Raw genomic sequence first — 6,187 nt, forward strand, 5'->3', positions numbered from 1 at the left:
AGATACAGTTGATGCTGTCTAGCGGAGGGTTTGTTTGTTTCAATCACCTGTGTAGCAGGAGCTGGTGGTGGTTTGTCTCTGTGTCTCATAACGGGATAAAAAGGAAAACAAAACGAGCGCTCCTAGAAGCTACAACAAAGGCCGGTCTGAGCCACTAACTAATCACTAAGGTGATGAAAGTCTGTGTAAGTTTCACTATTTCTTAATTAGAGAGGTGGCTAAACGGCGTCACACACATTACGTTTTTTGTCAAACTTCATAAAGGCTTACATGTAAAATTATATTCGGGGCTACACACAAAACGTTTGTGGCTTAAGCCCCGGCAAAATTACCTGGCGACGCCGATGGTTAGAAGACCGACGCTCGCTTATAAACTTGGGAGGGAAAACAGACTTCAAGGTAAACAGATGTTGTTTTGAGGCACTTGATGTCTTTTCTCGGGAGGACGGTCTGGATGTTGTGTGTTGTTTGTTGAACAGGTGTAGGCGCAGAAAATGTCTAACGGGCACATTGTGGTGTTAGCAGCAGCTAGCGTCACCTACAAATCTACTGCTGACGTAGTGATGCGATGTGTGGAAGGGGGGAAGTCTGATTGGCTGGAAAGACGTCATGTGAGAAGAGAAGAAATGAATTAAAATGAGGTAACCTGGACTGATACGACTGCAAAGTGTCACAAAATGGTCAAATTATCTTACATGATGGGACTTTTAGCATCATTGATCGTACATCACACAGAGGGCCCTGTCAACCGTTAAAAACTACATAAACACAATAAAACAGTGATGTAATAAAAAGATCCTCATGTGCTGCCCGTTGTTAGTGTTTTTATCTCACTGTGTCTGATTGACACATGAGTTGTTGTGTTTGTGTGTAAAATGAGCTGCTGTGTGCTAAAGTTCAACATGTTGAACCGAGCAGAGAACCAATCAAAAAACAACAAAAAAAACCCTAAAAAACTGATTTCTGAAAGAGAAGCTGCTCAATGACGGAGAGATGAACTGATGAAGAATCTGTTAAAGTAAAAGCTGAGAGTGATATTCAGAAGAGGAAATGATAGGATGATAATCTGAACACGTCCCAGAAAAATGAAAATCTGAATCCAGATGGAAATTATAAAAACGTGGAGTTTAACACAATGAAACGACAAACTTGTCGTAGACAAACTTGGTTCATTGAGTACAGGTAAAAACCAAGCAGCAACCACCGGGGCTGTAAAATGAAGCCAAAAACTGCAGTTTCTTGAACGACCACTTGAGGCTCCAGCGAGTCAATCCCCATAGACCCCCATGTTAAAATGTCCAACTTTACAGCAGAAATAAACATGTTTACAGTCTGGTACAAACAACGGTTTTGGTCTCTGTAGCTAATTTCCTCTTTCATGACAACTGTACGGGGTGAATTTTTTTATAACTCACCTGTTTAAATTTTATTAAGCCGTAAAGTTCTGCATAATGAAGGACATGGCTGCTTTGAGTGACAGGTCCGCCAGCCGCTAGGTGGCTTGTTTCAGCTATTCGGCCCCGCCTCTTTGCCCATTTTTGATTGGCTGGGAGTTAGGCAGAGTCACGCACTGCCAAGATGGCGACGGCCGGAGCGGCTCGCTTTGAGCTTCAAAACCGCTCTTCAGAAACCAACGAGTGACGTCACGGTAACTACGTCCATATTTTTATACAGTCTATGGTAGGAACATACTAATCAGAGGAAAGACTTCATGCAACACAAAGGGTGGTTCTCATTTATGAACATGTACATGTGGGACAGGATATAAAGGAAAAACTCAGACAAAGAATAATGGAACACAGTGTTTGTCCTCGGACTGGTATGGCTGCATGTCAGGGTCAAAGGTCACACACACAGTGTTCATCAATCAGAGCGGCTGATGATCGACAGAAGAAGGAAAGAGTAAATGTAAGAAGGAGACAAGGAAGGAAATAAAATATAAAAGGATGATGAAGGAGATATAGAAGGAAAGAAGGAGGTAGGAAAGGAAATAAAGATGAGGTTGAAAAGTAAGGAAGAAAAGAAGGAAATAATGAGGTGGGAGGGAAGGATGGAGGCAGTAAAGGACATGAGTTGAACTCCATCTGAATGTTAAAAAGGGGATGGGGGGGGTGGGGGGGGGGGGGTCCTCAGCTGCTGTGGTGAGGGAGGGGTCAAGGCCTCCCTCTCCTCCCCCGTCCATTCTTCTCTCTGGATAAACAGAGGGGCATTGTGGTTTGCCAGGTGGTTCGCTGTGTGTGTTGAGATGACGATCAGTTTAGAGCCGACAGGAATCTCCCAGCTGCTCCTGCTACATTTCATTCAGCAGGTTAGACCCTCATCAACCCCTCAACACCCCCAGCCCCCCACCCCCCCCCCTCCCACCCCGCCACCCACAATCCCCCTCACTGCCCACCGCCCTCTGAGCGCCGCTCCAACGTCAGATTTAGCTTCCAAATGTCGTCACGGAAAGATCCGCTTACATCTGAAAACTCACCAACCACAAAACTAAAGCAGAACAATAAATCACTCATCTGTTTGGCAGATTATTGGTTGTCGATTGGTAGATGGAGACGTGTTTTCAGGTGGAAGTGGGGTCATGATTGGCTGTGGATCAAAGACCTTTTGGAGGAGATGGTATCTGAGCTATGACACGTTAACTCCACACGCCAAGCGGCTGCATTCAGAGCGAGGTGACAAGCAGCAACGCTTCCTCTGATAGAGACGTTAAATATATCATCAATATATATTTACAGACACATGAAATATATCAAGATATTTACAGAGGAGACATTGACCATGTTATAGACGTGCTTCAGGAGTTTCTATTCGTTACTGAGGTTGTTCTAGTGGTGTTGTAGATGGTTTCAGTCATCCTTTCGGAGGTTCTAGAGGTCCCTTAGGTGGTTCCTGTGGTCACTGAGGTTTTGTGGGTCTTTTACATGGTTCATTGGCAAATAGTGAGGTTCCAGTAGTGCTGTAGGAGGTTCTAGTGGTTATGTAGTTGGTTTTAGATGTTCTTTAGAAGGTTCTAGAGGTCTTTTAGGTAGTTCTGGTCACTGAGAAGATTCTGAGCCCTTAGGTGGACATTTAGGAGGCTCTATGGGTCTTTTAGGACTGTTTAGTGGTTACTGAGAAATGTTCTATGGGTTTTGTAGGTAGTTTAAATGCCCTTTGAGAGGTTCTTAGGTAGTTGTGGTGGTCACTGAGGAGGTTTGGGGGCCTCAAGGAGATTCTAAGTGCCCATTAAGAGGTTCAAGTGGTCATTTAGGAGGTTCTAGGGGTCTTTTAGGTGGTTTAGAGATTATTGGGACGTTCTATGGAGCTTGTAAGCGGTTCTAGTGGTCACTTAGGTGGTCCTAGATGTCCTTCTGGAGATTTTAGAGGTCCTTTAGAGGATTTGAGAAATCACTGAGGAGGTTCTAAGAGTCCTTTGGGTGGTTCTTCTGTGGGTCACAGAGGAGTTTTTTTTATCAGGTTCTAGGGGTGTTTAGTTGTTACTGAGGATGTTCTATAGGTTTTGTAAGTAGTTCTTGTGATTATCGAGGAGGTTCTAGGGGTCTTTTAGGTTGTTCTAGATGTCCTTTGGTAGGTAGTTGTGGTCACTAAGGACGTTCCAGTGGTCACTGAAGACAGCTGGGGTCCTTTACGAGGTTCTAGGGGTCCCTTAGGAGGTCATTTTGGAGGTTTTGCAGTAATTTGTCAGAAAGTGACATGAGGGAACAACTTTTGGAATAATGTTGACATTAGTCAGTATGTTTTCAGACAGATTCCTGTTAAATTTAGTGTGGATAATCATTGTTTTGTTTGCTGCTGCGTAAAGACACATAAACACAGCATGGGCCTAAAGTTAGTGCAAAATAAAAACAAACAAATAAAATGTATAAATGAATGAAAACTCCACTAAGCCTGAAATGACAGCTTGTTGATCTTGTCGTCTGTCAGGATCAGCTGCCTCGGAGCTTCTTCTTCACTATCACCTGGAAACATTTGTAAAAAGCTCCACCTGGTTCCAGGTGAGGACAAGTCTCAGCCTGCTGGGACGTCAGCTGATCTGCAGTCAGATCTGATTCTTTTTAACAAACAGACGTGCAGAAACAAAGCTGAGCTGAGGACGAGCAGACAGGAAGGAGACGTCTGATGGCGACAGACTCAGCCGGCTGGGAGCTGCTTTACCCACACAGCGTTCAGACATCACAGATCTGCTGAGGATCATCAGATAGATCAAACAGAACAGGAAATCTGTCTCCTCCGGGACCAAAAAACTTCCTGCAGGATTAAATATTTTAGTGTTACTGACAGGAAGAGCAGATTTTATACACAGAGCCTCAAGAGCAACTCAGTTACACAGCAGTTTATAACATTACATGAAAACAGTGTAAAGTGCTGCTAGCGCCCCCTACAGGCTGCAGAGTTTATTACAGCCACAAAAGCAACAAACAACATCCTGATGTTGGTGTGTTTTGACTCGGACTCGTCTCTGTCTCGTGGATGTTTTGATTCGGACTTTTCTCTCTCGCGGGTTCTTTGACTGTGACTCGTGAGTGTTTTACTAGACTTCACATCGATTTGGCCCCTGATCTCACTGTTTTTGTGCCCTTTCTGAGTCTTATTTTTGATGTGCACACAGATATGTAACGTTTGTGAAGGAACATGAATCCTGTGAGTGCAAACGGTCCATCGGCTCGTCAACAGGATGAAAAGGATCGGTCGCTTGGTTTTGGTGGTTTCGACAGCAGCTCTGTTCACAACATCACATGGCTTTACTTTAACTGTGAAAGTGTTAAAAGTGACACTGACAGTGTTTATGAGTCCAATCAACACTTATTAACACCCGGCTGTGTAGAAGTGTGTCTGTGTCTTTGTTACTGTGGTGATTCTCCTCAGTTTAGATTTAATTTAACACCACAGGTATCTGACAAACACACAGGAGACCAAGCAGCTCCTCCTTCACACACAAACAGTGTGTGTGTGTGTGTGTGTGTGTGTGTGTGTGTGTGTGTGTTAAGGTCAGACCCTGCAGAGAGGGAGTGTGTTAAATGAAGAGGGGAGGACTGGTGGAGGAGAGTCTCCTTGTCGTCCGTCAGCTTCAAACACAAACACACTCCAAAATAACCTGCAGGACAACAGAGTCTGTAAGTGTGTGTGTGTGTGTGTGTGTGTGTGTGTGTGTGTGTGTGTGTGTGTGTGTGTTGAAGGGCAGCAGAGCGAGCGGACTAACTGCAGTTGAGCTGAATATTAAGGAGGTTTGTGACATTAAAGCAGCAGAGGGAGGAAACTGTCACATGAAGGTAAGAACTCAGGAAACTTATCTGTTCTCACACTTTACTCTCAGAGAAAACGTTGGATTAGATTCACTTAAAAGTTGCAGCTTTTTCTCTTTATTGAGTTCATTTTTTTCAAAACTGTTTCTCTCTTTATCAACATGCATCTCTGCACAACCGTTCATCTCACAGCCAAAATGCATTAATGAAGCCAAAACACTTCAGTCACATCTCAGGATCGACTCTGAACCGCTGACAGCTTCACCACAACAACAAAGATATGAACTCTGAATAATCAGATCTGTTATATACTGTATACACACTTAAACTCATATCACACCTTCATGTTAATGTACATAAAGGTGAATGTTGATTTTATCCAGATTCTGTTTCATTGATTCATTTGTTGGTTTGCAAGGCAAAACTCTACATATTCTCTACATACATGTGTAGGAGAGCCACAGATACATCACACCTCCTGCACCCGGGGAAAGAATCTTTTTTTGGATGTCTGATCCCTGCAACCTTCTGCAGATCTGTCCACGCACTTAGCGTTCATTGTGTCCAACAGGGACATGTGATCATGTGACTGATGGTCATAAACTTTCCACCTCCATGAGGAGAAGAATTCCTCTGTGGGGTTGAAGAATGGAGAGTGAGGTGGAAGTAGTGTGAGAGAAGATGTGTAAAATGGACTGTAAATACACAGAGATTTGGTGGTGGTTGAAGAGGAAACTGTTTATGAATTTCGAAAGACGAGGTCACTGAATGTATGTGTCAAAGCAATGACAAGTGATCCACAGTTGAGTCCACGTTGACTTCTGATGTGCTGACACGAGATGTAATATAACATGTTAAAGAATCATTCTGGTGATTTTCTATATTTTTCTTCATGTTTGGAACCAAACCAACAATAAACTGATCTACTAACCAGTATCGTGTGT

The sequence above is a fragment of the Thunnus albacares genome, chromosome 14 (genome assembly GCF_914725855.1).
Source record: "Thunnus albacares chromosome 14, fThuAlb1.1, whole genome shotgun sequence".
Classification (NCBI taxonomy): domain Eukaryota; kingdom Metazoa; phylum Chordata; class Actinopteri; order Scombriformes; family Scombridae; genus Thunnus; species Thunnus albacares.